Below are 19,871 nucleotides of genomic sequence, written 5' to 3' on the forward strand. Positions count from 1 at the left end.
CATTAACTTGCTGTGTGACCCTGAGCAAGTCACTTAGCCTTGTTTGTCTCGGTTTCCTCATCTAGAAAATGAAGTGGGGAAGAAAATGCAAACAAACCACTCCAGTATCTTAGCCAAGGAAACTCCAAATGGAGTCAGGAAGAGTTGGACTAAAAAAAAAATTATTGAACAACAAAAAACTGATCAGTTGAGGGTAGAATGCAAGCTCCTTGAGAAGGGACTTTTTGCATTCATGTTTCCCACACCTAACAATGCCTGGCAACTAGTGGGTTTCTTCATGAATCATTTTGGATTGATTGAAATGGAGGAAGGGCACTTCATACCTCTATCTTTGGGCATATCTTAAATCATCTTTCCTATGGATTCTCCCACAGAAGTTTTGATTTTCAGTAAATGTTTGACTTTATAGGTAGGATCCAAACAATTAGCTCATTGCAATTAGATACATATGATATTGTCTTCAGCTGAAGTCAACCTCCTTCCACAGTAAAAATAAAACAAAGTTAAATTTCCAAGGTAATGAGTCACAGATGTAATTTGGTGTCAGAGGAATAGATAAACTTTATTAAGAGAGAGGACTAACTTGAATATGACCAGGGACCAAGACTCGTGAAAAGGCATCTTCCAGGTAGGTCAAAACAGCAATTCTGCCCTGCACGTCATCAGATTCTTCTAATGAGACTCCACAGACACGAGCCAGCAAAGCTGCTCTTTGAGCTTAAGAGGGAAGGGAGGGAAGGAGGAAGGGAGAGAAAAATTGGGGACTCAAAATCTTGTAAAACTGAATTCTAAAAATTTTTTTGACATATAATTGGGGAAAAAATACTATTAAAAAAAAGAACTCCTTTTGCTCATGAACTAAGTAGCTGGTTGCAGCAGACCTGGAGCTAAGTTGAGATCTGTGCATGTCAGCAGGGGCATGAATGCAACTTTGAAACTAGGAGAGGAGACTCATGAGGCTAGACAGGAAATGGAAAGAACATGCTGTTCCATGATAAGTGCTTAAATGACGAACTTCGGATGGTGATCTAAATCCATTACCAAAGCAACTCAAGGTTCATTGAATATTTATACAGATTTGTGTGTACTTAGCACACACATTTGGCAAGTTTGGCAGGCATCTAGAGAAGAAAAGAACTTTGAAACTGTCTAGTCCAACCCCTTTATTTTAGAGATGAGGAAATGTAGGCCCAGATGGGGAAATGACTTGTGCAAGGTCACACAGAAAGTAGCAGAAATGGGATATGAACCTAGGTCCTCTGGCTCCAAATAAATGTTATATTTATTACAACTATGAATCTTTGATGTTTGCTTTGTAATTTCCAAGTGAGACTCATAAAGGACTGGGTTATATGTAAAATACTCTTTCTGGTTAGACTTTTTATTAGTTCATTGTTCCTATGGTTAATAATTATTGTTATATAGTTGATACAGATATGATTATTGTAGCATAGAAAAACCACTGGTTGTTCTGACATCATTATCCCCATATGTAGCATTGATATGGAGTTTTGAGGTTTAAGAAGCACTTTACATATGTTATCTCATTCAAAATCTTAGTCTTTATATTTCTAGCAAACTATACAGGCATGCCCTCTTCCTCTACAGTCTAGTACTCCTTGCCTTCTTCCTTGCCCCTGGTCTGGAATGTACCATGCCTGTCACCTCAGCAGTTTGGAACCAGTTAGACCCACATGAATGGGATCCCACACATCCCTATAAAACCACAGAGTTCCTCTGGTCCCAGAGATGACCTGATGATGGCCCCAGAGTCTTGGCAAGAGCTTGCTATAGTTACATGACACATTCTTAGAGTAACCTCCAATAAGATCATGGTGGACTCCCAGTTCCTTCCATGGTCTGATGGAGCCATGTTCCTTCCACAGCTTGCATCTTGCCATAGATTATCTAATAATGCTATAACTGGATCCCTGCCGTGTCCTCTTCTGTCTTTGGAAGTATCAATCCCTTTCTCAATGGGTGGCATCAGACTTCTCTATTTTAAAGAGTACAATCCCAACCTCAGTAAGAGGATCTAGCCTTGGAGATAGCATTTGTCCCATTGTAGGTTTGGATGTTGCCTTAGTACTCTCTCTTCCTTTGGAGTCCTTGTATCCCCCTCCATGTTCCCTTGGGTACCTCTATGTGTCTTTCCTGTAAATATACCAAACAACAGAAGGATCTTTTGCTCTCAGCATTTACTATACCTGTCTAATTTTTTTGTGAAGTCTCTTTAGTCTTGCCAGTGGATCCCAACAATGTTAGGTAGGTAAGTTGTTGTTATTGTTAATAGATAGATGTATGTATGTATGTATGTATGTATGTATGTATGTATGTATGTATGTATGTATAGATGGATGAATGGATAGATAGATAGACAGAACTAATTAATTTTTTTTACACCTTCAATTTTAATTCTAAAGGAAAATGTTTTTGCAACTAAAATATTTGGTCATCTCTGTATTTTAGATGAACATTATATGATTTTGGATTTATTCTGGAAGAGGAAGGAATATAGGCATAAAATGTAAGGAATATCCTCTTTAGGCAGACCAATGATCTGTCCATATCTGGCATTCAGTTTCTAACAGTGATTTCCAGGGGTTAATATGGTCACCCTGTTTGGGGTGTCCATTCAGATAGATAGCTGTATAGTGTACATGACTATGAGATTAGAGAGGAACCTGGGAAGAGGGATTAAAAAGAGTTGAGTTTAACATTAGGGGAGAGAGAGATAATAGCTCTCTGTTAGTGGAGGTTGACCTTCTTCTGGCATCCTACCTAAACTAAGATAGTTAACAAAAATAAGGAATCGATCATCCCTGTGTAGTTTACCCTGACCAGACAATATCTAGAATATTGTGTTAAATTCTGGGTACTACATGTTAGGATAAGCTAGAGAGTGTCCAGAGGAGGACAATCTGAATAGTGAAGACTTGTTTATCCTGTATGGAGACTGGTTAAATGAACTGGCAATGTTTAGCCTGGAGAAACCTCAGAGGGGACACAATAGCTGTCTTTAGAGACTTGAAAGGCTGCCATGTGGAAGATAGATTGAAATTGTACTCCTTGGATCCAGAAGACATAGCTAAGAGTAATGGGTATAATTTGTAAAGAGGTAAATTTAAGCTTGGTGTCAGGCCTAATATTTAGGCTTATATAAAAGTAGAATTGGCTTTTTCAAGGGGTCGTGCAGAACTGTGCCATTTTAGGTATGTCTTCAAGAAGAGATTGGATGGTATGTCAAGTACATTGTAGTGAGTATTCTACTGGGGGTATGGGTTCAAACAGATGACTATTGAAGTCCCTTCTATATCTGGGATTTTTGGAAGACATAGAGGTTTTGCTGTGAGTGGAAAATACTGGATCATAAACAAATTAGGTGAGCATGTAATGAGTTACCTGTCAGATATATGGATAGGTGAAGACGAAAGATGGCCAAAGAAGAGATAGAAAGGTTCACAGGACTTAAAATGGACAACTTTGATTACATAAAATTAAAATTAAATTGATTAAATAAAATTGAAAAGCTTTTTACAAGCAAAACCAATGCAGCTAAAATTAGAGCAGAAACAGGTAAAAGGGGGGAGGGGAAATCTTTGCAGTAAGTTTCTCTAATAAAGGTCTCATTTTTACAATACATAGGGAACTGATCCAAATTTCTGAAAGTAAGAGACATTCTCCAGTTGAAAAATGGCCAAGTGACATGAATAGAAAGTTTTCAGAATAAGAAATCCAAGTTATCAATAGTCATGAAAAAAGGTTCTAAATCACTAATAATTATATAATAATCTATAATACATAATAATAATTAGATAAATGCAAAGTAAAACAACTCAGAATTACCTTATTATGCCCATCAGATTGACAAAGGTGACAGAAAAGGAAATGACTAATGCTTAAGGGGATGTAAAAAAATAAATACATTAATGTGCTAGTGGAGTATTTTCTTTTCCATCTTTTCCAGATCTTTCGGTTGTTTCTCATGTGGCACAAACTCAAAGTCCTTCTCCATTCTTGTCATTCTCCTATGGATGCACTCCATTTTATCAATGTCCTTCTTAAAATGTGGTCCCTAGAGCTGAATAAAACACGCTAGGAGTTGTCTAAACAGAGCAGAGAACAGCTGGATGGGGGCAGGGTGTGACCTGCAGCCTTGAGGCCACATATGGCCCTCTAGGTCCTCAAGTGCAGCCCTTTGAATCCAAACTTCACAGAACAAATCCCCTTAATAAAAGGATTTGTTCTGTAAAACTTGGACTTGGTCAAAAGTCTGCATCCAAGGACCCAGAAGGTCACATGTGGTCTCAAGGCCTCAGGTTCCCCACACCTAAGCTGGACCATCACTCTCCTCATTACAGACTCTGTGCCTCTCATCCATATCTTTCCCGTTTCTTCCCTACTCTGGTATCTTTTCCCTTCTCTTATCTTTGGCTGTACCTTGTTCCTCTTTCTCCTTTCTTTGCCATTGGAGTAACTGGAGAGAGGCAAGGGTGTTTTTCTCTCATTTGCAATCTTGTAAGCCAGGCTAGACGACCACTTGCTGAGTGTATTGCAGAAGTTTCTCATTCAGGTGCTATTTTTTCACACAATAACTGCTTCTGATTTTGTGCCCTCCAGAAGCTAGAGAAGTCAGTTGGATGGAGCTGGCAACATATAGAGGACAGAGAAGAAAAACGAATGGAAGAGCTAACAGGAGAGGAACAGCAGTAATGGGGGAAAGGAGGAGAACTCAGAGGATTTTCCTCTCATCTCATACAGGGAATATAACAACAAAAGATTGGAAAATTCTAGAGATTTGTCTTCAACTTGTCTGAGAAACTGGTGGGGTGATCATGCTATAGAAGTGGAGAATCCAAAACAGAATGGCAAGAAAAAATATGGAGAAAATCATCCCTCTTCCTTAAATTGGAGAACACAGTACAGAAAGGCAAAAAGAAAGATGGGGGAAAATCACCCCTCTTACAAGGGAGAACCGAGAGGCATGACAAACCTGAAGGGCCAAGCAGGCCTCTGCTGGAGGAATCCTCTTCCTCAAGATTTAGGATTTACATATATCATTTGTACTGGCAGCTGCTTCTTCAGGGATCTTGGTTTTATTTTCCCTCCTTGTAATATATTTTTCTTTTGTTCCCTTGTGAAATGTACACTTGAGAGAAATGTAAGTAGGATTTATTGGACTGGGGGAGGAGGTATTTGCATACATTTGTCGAAGTTTCCTGAATGGGGCCCATGAACCACAAAAGAGAAAAAAATCCCTAAAGTCTTCTATAGCCCTTTGGATCATGAGCATATATAAATAAAGATCTACACAACAAACATTTATTAAGCACCTGATATATGTATTGACTTGTTAGGTAGTCTATGAATCATCTCCTTGGAACTTCTGCTTTTTATAATGATCGTGTTGGGAGAGAGGATGGATTTCTATTTTATCTTATGTTCTGCCCCATGAAGTACATTCTGTTCTTGAGCATATCCAGAACTTTGCAATAATTGGTCATAATATTATGAAGTTCTATTGTATTTATATTTTCAGCATGCATAGCCTCATGGGGGTTAATTAGTTCTATATATTTATTGCGTGCTCTTGGCAGTGGTGCTTTATTTTCATTTTATTTGTCTTAGAATTCTCTCCTTCAAACTTAGAATTACAAAATCCCAAAGCCGGAAAGGACCTCAGAGGTCACCTAGCCCAACCTCTGCCAGAAGAGAAATCCACTTTACAATAGCCTTTGCAGATGGTTGTCCAGGTTTTGCTTGAAGACCTCTTGAGATGGCAGAATTCCTCACCTTCTGAGGTGTGTTGCTCTGCTGTTCAAGGGCTATGTAAAGAGAGATTTCCTTATATTGTATTGAAATCTACCTCTCTGCAGCTTTCACTTGTGGCAGTTAGATTTGTTCTATGGGAGCAAGCAGCACAAAACTAATTTGTCTTTCCATGACAACTTTTTGAACACTGAAGGAGAACTGTTACGACTCCTTCTTCCCATGCTTACCTCTCCCTGACAAGTCTTCTCTTCTCCTGCTTATATAGATGTTCCTTCTGTTGAACCTTTTGTCGTATAACTTCCAGAAGCATTGACATCCTAGCTGTCTTCTTGCTCCACCCCAGATTTGATCATAGTGCCCCAAATGGGACCTGACCAGGACCACTTACAGTAAGACTCTAGCCTGTCTTCTTGTGCTAGACACTATATCTCAATAACCCCAAGATCACACACACATACACACACGTGCGTATGTGTATATATACATATCCAAGAATATGGTTATGTATATATGCACACATAGTGTGTGTGTATGTTTGTTTGATCAGAAGAGTTGTATGGGGTAAAGAAAGGAAAAGAAACAATGATGAGTCAAGAATTCCAATGGACAGCACAGACATTTTCCCAAAAGATGCAGGGGTAGATGGAGCACCTCACAAGGTCCTTTAAAAGTGTATGGAAAGCATTGATCATTAATCTATTTTGTCTTAGTTGAAGAAGGAGGCCATCTATTGCCTTGAAATTAGTTTTTAGTGTAGCTGAGAGCCATACAGAAGAAAATTAAATTTCAAGCACCTATACGCATCGTCCATTGGTGGTTTAGCCTCCCACACATCTTTATCCATACATAGTGTTTAGTGAACAAAGCTTTTCTAACTCCCGCTTAAGTACTGTGTACATATTGCATTGTACACAGAGTCAGGGAACAAACAGTGAGATCAAAGGAAAAAGATCAAACAAAGCTCTAAGTTTCTTCCCCAGAGGCATAACTATTTGCCCTTTCGTTTTCCCTAATCCTTGGGGTTTTACTTAGCGCATCTTTATACTCTGAGAACAATGAGATAAAAAGTCATAACTAGCAATTTTTGCACAGACTCCCAACAAGTGATATAAAATATATCCTCAGATGCTTCTGTGGGGTCCTTGGATTGGGGGAGGGGAGACTATGGAACAAGGAGGAATTCATCTGAGGTGTAGTCATAGGCACGTCACCTGGTAGCTTCTTATTTTGGCAAATCATTTTTGTTTAATAAGTGATCAGCTCAATTTTCTCTATGTGGCTGAAAAACAGCAAATATTGAAATCATCCATTAGATTTTGGACCTTCGGACAAGCTCTGCTTGCTCTGCCTTATAGCTTTACCACAGTGTGATAGACTGCAGATTTGGGGAAACATGGTGGTAAAGTAGGAGAGAGAAGGCTCTACAGAGACCACACTTGGGATATTTCCTATTAAGCCTGACATAGAAACCCTTTTTTGTATATTAATTTGGTAATGCCTACCCAGAGCATAGAATCTGCTCATTAGACTGTGATGTCCTGGAGTCTAAGGACTATCTTCTGCCCCTCTTTGTAAGCCTAGCTTACACAGTTCAAATGTGTATTAACTGACTGAAGAAACTGAAAATTACCACTGCTGTGATCGGTCCCTTAGGTAAAGGCCATAAGGGTGTTGGCAGTGACTCACAATCAAGTTCTAGGAGGAGTAACAAGGTTTTCCACTAGTTATTTGTGTTAGGCTGGATAAGTAGGTATAGAAATATCCCTTATTGGCTGCTAGTAATCATTTTTTCCCAATACTTAACATGCTGCCTCATACATAGCAGGAGCTTAATGAATGTTTCTTGACTGATTGCTTCCCTGACTTGTGGCTATATATGTTTGCAGACTTGGGGGCACTATCTCACTTACTTGGAGACTGACTTGATTTTTATATACACAAATGCATGCATGTGTACATGTGTGTTCATGCACACACATGTACACATGTGTGCAATGTATTGTCACATATATGTAATATAATGCATATGTATCTATTCTAATGAACAATTGAAGAATAAAACAAAATGTTTAGTGTTAACCAAGTCAAGGTAACAGCTTGAAAACAGGCTGAAAAAATTTTTTTTTTTAAAATTGTCTTACCCACAGCAAAATTTCTTTTAGGCTCCTCTTGGTCAGCGATCTTGAGGATCTTTCCCTCCTAGACTGATTTTTTTTTGACTGGGTAAAAAGGCCATTCTTTGCCTCATTTCTTACCTAGCCTTAATCACTGAATGAACATTGCCTCAGTCAAACTGAGACCTGGGAAAGATCTTAGCTTGAAAAGGTCAAGGTCTTCCACTGTATCTAGGGCCATCTCCAGTCCTCTGGATCCATATCTGGCCATTGGACTCAGATGGCTCAGGAGGAGAAAGTGAGGCTGGTGACTTTTCACAGCTCTCCCTCACTTAAATCCAATTCAGTTACAAGTCATGGCATTACCTCCATGATGTCATGGTCCTCTTTGAGAATGAAGGACAAACAACAACAGGTTTCCTGATGAGATTATAGCCAAAGAGAACTATTATACCCAGTGCTGGTTTCTCTGAGCAGTTATAGAGGAGACTCAAATATATAACGATGGCTGTACTCTCCAGATAAAAGAAAAAGACAGTGCCTGCCCTCAAGGACTCATGACCATTAAAATATAAGGTCCTTGAGGGCAGGGACTGTCTTTTCCTTTTATTTGTATTATAGAACCTGATTGAACTTAGTAGCTTAGTAGAGCCACTGGAGCTTATTAGGTGCTTAATAAATGTTTGTTGACTGAAGTTGGCCGAGTGTAAAGCTTGGGAGAAATTATCTGTGCCTTAAACGGTGGATAAGTCCATTCCTGAAGCTACATTTTCCCATTCATAAGAGACTGTAAAAATCCAACACAAAACACTTTTTGTGCTGATTATGGAGAACCTGGTGTTTTTTACTATCCTGAAGAGCTTTTCCTCTGAGAGATAGATTGCTGGGGAAAACTTATGTCTGGATATATCTTTCAGCAGAATTCCATTCCTGTGCTAGTCAGCATCCTGTGCTAGTTTCTGTTTATACTGGTCTGAGCCATTGGATCAGAGGAGCTGGGATTCATGGCATCTCATGAAGAACGGTGTTCCTTTGAAGATCCCTGGTTGTTTATATGTATATGATGGGTGATTCAGAAACAGTTTCTAAGTAGGTCAAATTAACAGGAATCAGTGACTGCCACTAAATGCTGATCTCAACCTTATCCATAAAATCATGTTTTTGAAACCTTACCAGAGCCCTTCCAGGTCACATGACCAACACTGAGGGCTAGATATTTTCTCTGATCTTCATGATTTCTCCATCCTCTCTAAAACAGAAATTATGCATTAAAAATATATCATCTTCAACTGTCTCCATGGTATAGACCACCCAGAACTCAAAAGAAGATAAAAAGATATAAACCCATGAATTGATACCTTTCCTAAGCTCACTCAGCATTCACTACCCATGCCTCTATCCTGACTGCAGTATTCCCTCCACTCCCTATCATGGAATCCATAACCAGAGATTCTCTCCTGTCCCCCAACACCAGCTCATTTGAGGGATCTTTTTGGATTGGTTATAGAAAGTGCCAAAATAGTTATGGCTCTGTTATATATAAATAGATGCTTGTTTCATGATTTCTGATCATTATGAAAATAAACATGTGGGGTCTTCAGACTACTGTGCACTACTCTAGGGAAGAAGAGGAATAGTAGGATCACATCTAGACTCTGTCTCTACACCCTGTCTCCATTTGCACTAATCATACAGAGTATGTCACCCATTACGGAAAACTTGATGCTAAGAACTCTATCCTTTATTGTCCCATTTTCTATCACATCGTTCCTACAAGCTCCATCAAGTGGCATAGTATAATAGGTATTTATCCAATTTATTAGAAAGACCTAGTCTTATCCTGAGATTACTCTAAAAGGGTAGTTTAAAGCTAACCACTTATACCAATAGAATTGGTGGAATCACAATATCATAGACCCTGAGAGCTGAAACTTAGCATGGCCACTATCTAGTCTAACCCCCAAATAAAATCCTCACTACAATATACCTGATAAGCAAATATCCACTTTCCGCTTAAAGACCTCCACTATTCCCCAAGATAAGCTCTCATCACTGGGAAGTTTTTTCAGACATCAAGCTTAAATTTGTCCTTTAAAAAAAAACATCTATCCTTTGCCCCTGGTTCTACCCTTTGGGACCAAAGAGAGAGTAAATCTGATCTCTCTGATGGCTCATTGAAGACTCATGCAGCTAGGTGGTGTGATGGAGTGCTGGACCTAATGTCAAGAAGTTCTGAGTTAAAATTCTGCTTCAGACACTAACTAACTATGTGACGCTGGGCAAGTCACTTAACTTCTTTCTGAGTCAGTTGCCTTATCTATAAAATGGTCTGAAGAAGAATATGGCAAAACTCTCAAGTATCTTGGCCCAGAAAATCCCAAAAGGCCATCATTCAGAGTTGGACACCACTGAAATGACTAAACAATTAAAAAAATAATTATTGAAGACATGATCCACTTGAGTTTCCTCTTTTTTAAGAATAAACGCCCCAAATTTCTTCAACCAGTTCTCACATGGATTGGATTCAAGATCCCTCACTTGTCTTTCTCTACGTTTTCTAGTCTTTCAATGTACTCCCTAAACTGTGGCATCAAGAGCTAAGCACAATATTCTAAAGGTGGACTGACCAGGGCAGAATGCAGAGGCTTTATCACTGCCTTCTTTTGGAAACTATACCTCTCTTAATGCAGGCCAAGTTTGTATTAGCTTTCTTGTTTGTTTTTGTTGCCATATCAGACTGCTAAACCACTCTGAGCACACAGTCCACTGAAACACCCCCCCAAAAAACCCCCACATTTTTCCAAACAAACTACTATCCAAGCATGTCCTCCCATCTTGGATTTGTAGAGTAATTTTTTTTTTAATGCAAGTGCAAGACTTCATATTTAACCCTATTATTAAATTCTAAACTATAATTTTACAATCCAAACTTACAAAGAGCTTTGGGAATCCTGTCCCTGTCATCTACTCTATTCAGTATCTCTCTCAACAATTTGTCGCCTGTATATTTGTTAAGCACATCATCTATGCCTTAGTCCTAATTCATTTTCTAAACAGATTGAGTCTTCCTATCTCATCCAGGCTACAAATGCAGGGAATACTCATGGCCAATCCCACTACTGATTAGCATGGAACTTTGACCTCCTCTATTTCTGACCTGGGACAATTCACCCTTCTGGCAACCAAGTGGTCCCTTGCTCTTGAAAGGCATTATTATTAATACTCTCTCTCTCTCCCTCCCTGTTGCTCTCCCTTTCTCTCTTTCTCTCTCTCTCTCTCTCTCTCTCTCTCTCTCTCTCTCTCTCTCTCTCTCTCTCTCTCTCTCTCTTCATCCTTCGTTTTTGAAGAAGACCATGCCATCAGAGAAATAATGACATGACTTACACTTGACTTTGTTTTGAGTGAGGGAGAGCAGGGCAAGGTCACCAGCCTTGCTTTCCCCTCCTGACCCATCTGCATCCAGTGGCCAGATATTTATCCGGATGATCGCAGAAGGCCAGGATGCAATGGGAGACCTTGGCCTATTCAGGTACTCACGTAGAGTGAATAAGCCTCTCTAAGAAGCAATCAGGGAATGGTCCCTTTATAAGCAAAAGAAAAAAAAAGTAAATCAAGCTGGGAGGGAAAGAGCAACAGTTACTATTGATAATATACCAGGGGTGGGGAACCTGTGACCTTAAGGCCATGTGCAGCCTTCTAGGTCTTTAAGTGTGGCCTTTCGATGGAACACAAATTTTATGGAACAGATTTTTTTTTGTCTTCTGATGTCCCATAAAAGAGAAGAGGGCAAAGTCTTTGAATGAAAAGTCTTTTGGATAGATGACTGGTAATCTTGACTTTGATTCCTAACAAAATTTTAAAAGGGGTTATTAATATGAAAATTTGTGAGCAGTTATTATTAATGCTGAAATTATCATGGACACGCAGTGAACATAGCCCAATGCAGTTCAGAACTCCTGCACTCAAGAGATCTGCTAGCCTCAACCTTCCTGGTTGATGGGATTACAGGTGTGTGCCATGGTATCAGGTTGTCCAAGTCATGTATAAAAAAACTGTGAAATATCACAGGGTCAAACACTAGTCCCAGAGACAATCCATTAGAGACCTTGCAAGCTGGCATCAAACTATTGATTATTCTTTGAAACTAACCTTTTAGCCAGTTTTGAAAACTAGACCTCTTTATTTTCCCACAAGAATAGGATGAGATATTTTATCCAATATTTTTGGGAAAAAAATACTCATTTTGCCTTTGTATTACCCCCTATCATTTAACCCGAACTCCTGCTCCCAGGAGATTATAACGAAAATGTCCCTTTGTTAAGTCAGAAAAACTGAGATAAGAACTTCTCCAGTATAACAGGAAATACCAGTGAGTTTTTGGTTCTAAATGTATAGGCACACATGTTTACCAGCTGTAGGTCAACTTTGAGCATTACTTTTAATGAAATTCTTTAGTGAACCAAAGATCTATAACAGATATTATTATAGCTTTTGATTCTGTGTTTTCTCAAATGGTTGAGATGGTCCTATGGTAAGGCTCACTTTTTAAGTTAGATGTAAAGCTCTTGCCACTCTTCATGCCCAAACAAATGCATATAACATTGTGGAGGCTCATAATTTGCTTTCTTTTTTTTTTAAAGAAAAAGTTAAAATATTTTGGAAAATGAGCTTGTTTTTAAGTTGCCCATCTAGAATATGATTTTATTCATGCTGCATATTGTTTAGATTTTGATATGTGGATAGACAGATAGTTCATTGAATGAGAATATGAACGTTGGACAGGCACTACAATGTACAGTGAGCTGGTTCTGGAATTGAATAGGAACAAGAGATTGAGCTCGATTGTATTTAGAAAAATGTGTCGTGTTTTTTGAAAAGATTTTATTGATATGACTTATCCTTCCCAATATATCCTTTTCTCTCCCAGAAAATCATTCCTTACAACAAACACAAAGAAAAGAAGAAAAATAATTCAACAAAACTAACTAGCGCATCAACCAAACCCTATGTATGCAGGGTTTTATACCCATAGTCCCCCACCTTTCCAAAAGAGGGAGAGAGGTTCATTTACATATCTGTGCTTCAGGCCAGCCTTAATCATTAGAGTTACACAGCAGGCAGGTTTGCTTCTTGCTGCCATTGTTCTATAGAATCAACACTGTATTTAATGTATATTGTATGTCTCTGGATCTCCTTCCCTTTGCATGGGCTCATATGTTTTCCTGTGCTTCTTAGGATTTTCCAAAGCTGTCATTTTTTCCTTGCTTAGTCATTTCTCAATCTGTGGGCACCTACTTTGTTCCTAATTCTTTCAACTACACAAAATTATGCAGTGTTTTCAATGATTCCAAAAGATCTCCCTTCTACAAATCCTAACTCTTTTAACTCAGTGATACTCGATGCATATAAAACATTAAATCCTGTGATTTCAGGAAATTAGAATGACTCATAACCTAAAACCAATCAATGGAAAGACTCACATAATGTGTATGTACCTTGTCCTCCTCTCCCACTAACTCTCCTGTACATAGAACCTTCCATTGCAACGAAGAAGTTCAGTTAAGCAAAAGAGACCAGCAACTTGGCCATTTCTGATAGTATAAGCCTCTTTCTGAACCTAGAGTTCGTCACTTCTCTGCTGAAAGATTAGAAGCATGCTTCACCTTTAGTTCCCTGAAGTCAGGATCAGTCACTGCATATAAGTAGCATAACATCAGAGGACAGAGAACATGAAGGGGTACAAAAAGAATCACTCATGATCTATGGGAAAGATAATGGTAGACTGGTCACTTAGCATGAATGAGAGAGAACAAATAGATAACATGAGTGTAACATGAGTGTAATAGATAACATTGGTGATTCCAACACAAGAAAAAAGAGGAATAGGAAATATAAGAGGAGGACCTCTATTTATGTTCCTCTAGAAATCCTTTAGAAGGGTTTTTTGGGGGGAAAACATTAATGAGAATTCTACAGAATGAGGAGCCATGAATTGGTAGTAATTTGAATCAGCCTGGGATATGTGTGTGCAGGGTGATGTAATCACAAATCCACCCAAGTACAAATGAATCAAGTTTACTTTAGTGACCCAGTGCAAAGAATAATGTTCACTATTATTTTTATTATTGCTGATGATAATAAATATTTTTAACATTTACTATGTGCCAGCTACTGTGATAATGTGTTTTAGACAGTACTTTATTTCATCAACTTTTAATTTGGCTTTAGTAACATTATTCTGTCTGTATTTTGAAAGCAAATGAAATCTCTTCTGTGATCTGTCATGTAGGAATGTGTTTTTTAATTTTTTTTTCTATTTCATAATGTTTTTTTGATGATGATATGTTTTAAATAAGCCACTTTGGTGTTAATATTTAATCTACTTATGTGTTCTGAAGCAAGTTGGACTATTCAGACAATCATAGAATGTTAGAACTGGAAAAGACTTTTGAATTCATCATATGGTTGTATCCCCTCATTCTATGGGGTAGCTAAGGCTAGTACTGTATCCACTCAAACAATATAGGATCCATATCTGATTTCACAATGTCATGAGTCACATAGAACTGGAATGAACCCCAAAGATCAGTTAACTACACCCCATCCAAAGAAACTGAGACCTACAGAAAGTAAGTGGTCATAAAGAAAGAGCTGAAAGGGACCTGATAATTCATTTAGTCAGTTCAGCTCTTTTATTTTATAGAGAAGGAAACTGTGAGGTTTCCAGTGAGGTTCAAAGTTACACAGGAAGTCTGGCAGAGTAGGGAGGAGATGCCAGGTCCATCTTATTCTAAATCCATCCCTCTTTCCACTATACAACCTTGATCTCTTACAGCAAATGAACTGATTTTTGTGTCTGATTATCAAGATACTTAAAACAGTGGTAGTTCACAGAGTGCTCTGATCCCAATAAAATCAATTCAATCCATTCAGCCTTTATTATTTTAAGTGGCACTTGTCATTTTTGAGATTCTGGGCTAGGTGCTGGGAACACAAAGACAAAAGGAAAACCAGCCTTTGCATGCTACTGGAAATCTCTTTTACAATAAAAATTAACCTAAAGAGCCGAGTGACTGCTGTGCATCCTATAAAGAGGTAATTTGTCTTAGTGGATAGAGCTGGACTGGTGACTTTGCACAGCCATCCTTCACTTAAATCCAATTCACTTGCATGTCATGGCATCACCTTTCTAATCCCGTGGTCCTCTTCAAGAACGAGGGACAAACAGCAAGACCTGAACTTAGATTTAGGAAGACCTGGGTTTAAATCGTGCTGCACTCGCTTTCTACTTGGATGACTCGGTGAAACATCTCGAAGCCTCAGTTTCCTCTTCCCCAGAATGAGGAGAAAAATAGCATGTACTGTATAAGGTGGCAGCAAGAATCAAATGAGACAAGGTATGTGAAGAACTACATAAATGTGAGTCATTATCATTTATTATTTATATATATATGTACATACATACATAATTTCTAATGGGGAAATTAGAGACTTTGAATGACTGCCCTCTGCATACAATTGATTGATTACATACCACTAGTTTCCCCTTGAGTGGCAGCTTTCAGTGCTTAGGGCTTAGTGTCAGGAAGACTCATCTTCCTGAGTTCCAATCTGGTCTCAGATATTGAGTGTCTCTGACCCTGGGCAAGTCACTTAACCCTGTTTGCCTCAGTTTCCTCATTTGGAAACTGAGATGGAGAAAGAAATGGCCAACTACTCCAGTATCTTTGAGAAGATAACCCTAAATGGGATCATAAAGAGATAGACATGACTGAGAAACAACTGAATAAGTTTCCCCTTGATACATGTGTTCCATGAAGAAGGATGTACATGTATGTGTGTGTGTGTGTCTATGTGTGTGCATGTGGGCTTGTGTTAGGGGTGTATAGTATACACTGTCCATGTAAGGCAAAGAACACATATTAAGTGTGTCCATATGGGTCTGTCTGGATGTGGTTCATAGGCAGTCTCCTCCACCCACCCTTCTCCAAATAAAATTTTTATTCCTATCAAGAAGGGAAGCAAGAACAATTGGTGCCAATGGCTATTCTCTCTGCTTACCTCAAAGAAAGGGTATCAGGCCAAAATTATATCTATCTACCCACTTTATCAGAGTAGGGGAAATAATTTTTAGGTTCAAAATGAGCTCTTGATCATTATCCCTTAATGGGGAAGGAGTGTCCTAAGCTATATATCCAAGGCTTGACTGTCTTCCCGTCAAATTACAGTTCTACAATGAGCACACAGCAAATAGCAAATAAAGCCATTTATCCAAGCTGATAACAAATAGAAATCAGAGAAGGTCTGCAGATAAAAATATATGAGGTAATACACAAAGTAAACAAGTTCTTCCATTAGAAGTGAGTTATCTCAACTCAACCAAGAGAGAGATTCCCAGATCTTACCAAAAAGGAAATTCCCCAAAGTCTCTAAAGTAGTGAAGCTTGGAATAGGAACATGATTGAGGTGCTAGCTTTTCTACATGTTGTCTACATGTTTTCACTCCTTTCAGGAACCTGGAGGGAATCTGGAACCAGATATTTTCTTTCTTGAAGCTGGAAGCCAAAAGCTAAGATCTCTTTTTCCCAAGGTCTCTCATTCTCCTCCCCTCTCCCCATGCATTGTGTAATCAACTTCCACAAGGAGGAGAGTCTTATGCAAATGGACTTTAAGCTGTGTATTATATAATCATGGTTCTTTGGTGCTATAAAGAGATCTACTTCTTTATTTACTGTAGCCAATACATACATATATTTGTGTATATATTTCTTAAAACATTTGCCATTTATAGCATATACATAAAATACTCAACAATATTAAATTGAGCACAAGACTTGTCTATTTCTGTCTCTTTCAAATAGACATATTAGATGTAAGACCATGTAGGTTACATTTGAGAATCTTCACATTCTTAAAATTCTTGAGTTTTCCAGTTGATTTCTGTGGTTAGAGTCCAAGTTTTACATTCATATGTGTCTTATAAAGATTAAATATATAATATATATGTATATATGCCCATATGTGTGTAGGTATGTGGATATATATATGTGTGTGTGTATATATATATACATATGTGTGTGTGTGTGTGTATAATAAATCTGTGACTGGGCTTTTTTTTATATTAACTGCAGTGTCACTAATTCCCCTGATTATTTCAGACTCAGTACATAAGACACACTAGCAGTTTTACTTTGAATTTATACTTGAGATTTCTCCTTCTTTTGTGATGGTGACAGCTTGGAGGCACCTGAGAGTTCACTCATTAGAGTTTTCTACTTTTGATGTGAATCCCTTGTAAGGAATCAGCACTTTCCACGGTCATTAGCTTCTTCTGTTCTGCGCTGATTTCCATTTAGTAGGCAGTTTCAGCTGCTGTGTTAGGTCTGTGAATTTGCTGGTATTTAACTTATTCATCATAGTTCGTAAAATCCAGCCTTGTTTCTTAAAGTCTCTCAAGTTGGCAAAGGATGAATGTTGGGGCTGAGGCAGGGATGGAAGGAGATTCGTATATTTGAATTCAATCTCTTCAAGTCAGGGGGTTATTAGTTGTAGTTTGTTTTAATCCTGAAACATAAAGAGGTAGCAATTGGATTGGAACTTCATTCTATTCGAGAGGATGTGTTCAGTTTAATTCAACCATAGTTTACTAGGCATCATCTATATACCCATAAATGTGTAAAGTATAAAGTGTAAGTATGAAGTATGATCTTCACTCTCCAGGACTTTCCAGTCTTATTGGGGAGATAAGTGTATTTGATACATTATATAAAAAGTGTTCAATTTAATATTGTTGTCTATTTACATGGTATAGATGCCTGGTACTTTAAGAAGTACAGAGAAAAGGGGCAGCTAGGTGGCAAAGTAGATAGAGCACCAGTCCTGGAATCAGGAGTACCTGAGTTCAAATCTGGTCTCAGATATTTAGTAACTATGTGACCTTGGACAAGTCACTTAACCCCAATTACTTCATTAAAAAAGGAAGAATGAAATATGTATGACTATGTTGGACAGCATCTGTGATATCATTTTTATAGGGATCTTCCCATAAGGAAACTCCTTCAGCTTCAATCTCTGCTGCTGCCTGAGTCATCTTAGACAAAGCAGAAAAATTAATATTCTACATATTCAAGTGTCATTTAGCCTCTATTGATGTTTCTGCAATTCTAGGGAGCAGAGGAACTGAAAGAGGGCATTGAAGAAATCTTTTTAGCATTGGAGTATAAAGGCAAACAGCTATAGGAAGACTGAACCCCCAGAACACCGACTTTCTTTATTCTAGATGCCAACATTTACACACATTCAGATCCCAAGTACCTGATAGGGGTCATCTCTTCCTTTGGCATTCTCTGAGATGTGCTGCACACTAACCCTCCCTGGATGCCAAGCTGATGCTTTACAGGACCACACCATGCTCCCTCCATCTGTCTGCAACTGCTTTGGTTTCAGAGGCAAGCTATCTATTTTTATCCTTTATCACAGATGTCCTTCTTTCTGTTTCTTGATCAATTCCTTAATGATACATGGATTTTCACTTTTATTTTTCTTTTCCTTCTATAGGTGACTTTGGGTGCCTTCATGTGATCTGATCATCCTATTTTCTTTCACACTAAGATTTCTCTTGGTTGACATCTCTTTGGGGATGTCTAAATAAATGGTAGTGAGCTCTCAGTGAAATTTCTTAGGTTACATTCTGTAGCCCCTTTTCTTCCTCTGTTTCTCTGAACTCTTTATCTGTATTGCCCATGTTTAAATTTCATATTTACATCAAACATAAAATATTGTTTCAGGTATTTTCTAGCTGTATGACCTTGGGCAAGTAACTTAAACTCTTTCAGCCTCAGTTTTCCCTATCTGTAAAGTGGGGAGAGCAATAGTAGCATGGTTGTTGTGAGAAGCAAAGGTAATAGCAAATGTAAAGTCTTTTGCAAACCTCCAAAGACTATGTACACACTAGGTATTGTTATTAGCTATATATTATCCAGTATATTCAATTTTCATCAAAAAACTCAAATGACCATAGGTATTCAGTATAAAATTTCCCAAAAGAAAGAGCCAAAAATGTGTAACAAAATATCACTTTACAAGAGCTATTAAGTTCTATGAAAATTATGTGGCAGAACTGGATTTTTTGCTGGATCATGGGATTTAGAACCAGAAGGGACCCTGGAGATCTAGTCTAACCCTCTCATTGTGACATTGATAGCTGATATTTGCACAGTGTTTTACATTTTGCATTTGAGCTCCACAATCACCTTGTGAGGTACCTACCTCACATTTTACACATAGGAAAATTCAGATTCAAGATTAGTGATTTGCCCAGGATCACAGAGCGTCGTAGGAAGTCTAAAATTCAGGATCCAAACTCAGAACCCTCCTAACTCCAAATTCAGGACTCTTCCCACTATACCACATTGTCTTTCATTTTATGGATGAGCAAAGTGGAATTAAGAGAGTTTTGTTGTTTGTCCTTCTGATCAAAAAGGACCAGTCACTCTCTCTTTCAGTCCTCAAAGCCAAGACAAAAATCAGGATGACTGGCAATGGCCTGGGATGCAGTAGAGGACCTTGGCCTCTTCAATGTCTAACCAAGCTATAAGCACTCCATAGCACCTGCTTCAGTCATCTTTATGGGCATGGGAACAAATTATTCTCATCTGCCTATTCTACAGGATGAAATCTTCACATACTTAGGGGAGATATTCCCCTAACTCACTGATGGGTTTGTTACTGGCCTATTGGTTACCCTCAACCTGGTTTAGCCCATTTGCTGGTTTTACCAGGGTATGGCTGCTGCATATTACAGCTTCTTAGAGCCAGAGGTGAGAGTTGAACGTCAGGTGGACACCAAAGGTGGATGGGTAGCCCTGAGAATAGCTCCGCAAGCCCTCACTCTAGAAGTGCTAATCCTCCTTGAAGACATATGTACCCCAAGAGAGATTTAATGACTTTGCCAAAATCTCACAGTGTTGGAGAGAGGGTTTTTTG

The sequence above is a fragment of the Notamacropus eugenii genome, chromosome 4 (genome assembly GCF_028372415.1).
Source record: "Notamacropus eugenii isolate mMacEug1 chromosome 4, mMacEug1.pri_v2, whole genome shotgun sequence".
Classification (NCBI taxonomy): Eukaryota; Metazoa; Chordata; class Mammalia; order Diprotodontia; family Macropodidae; genus Notamacropus; species Notamacropus eugenii.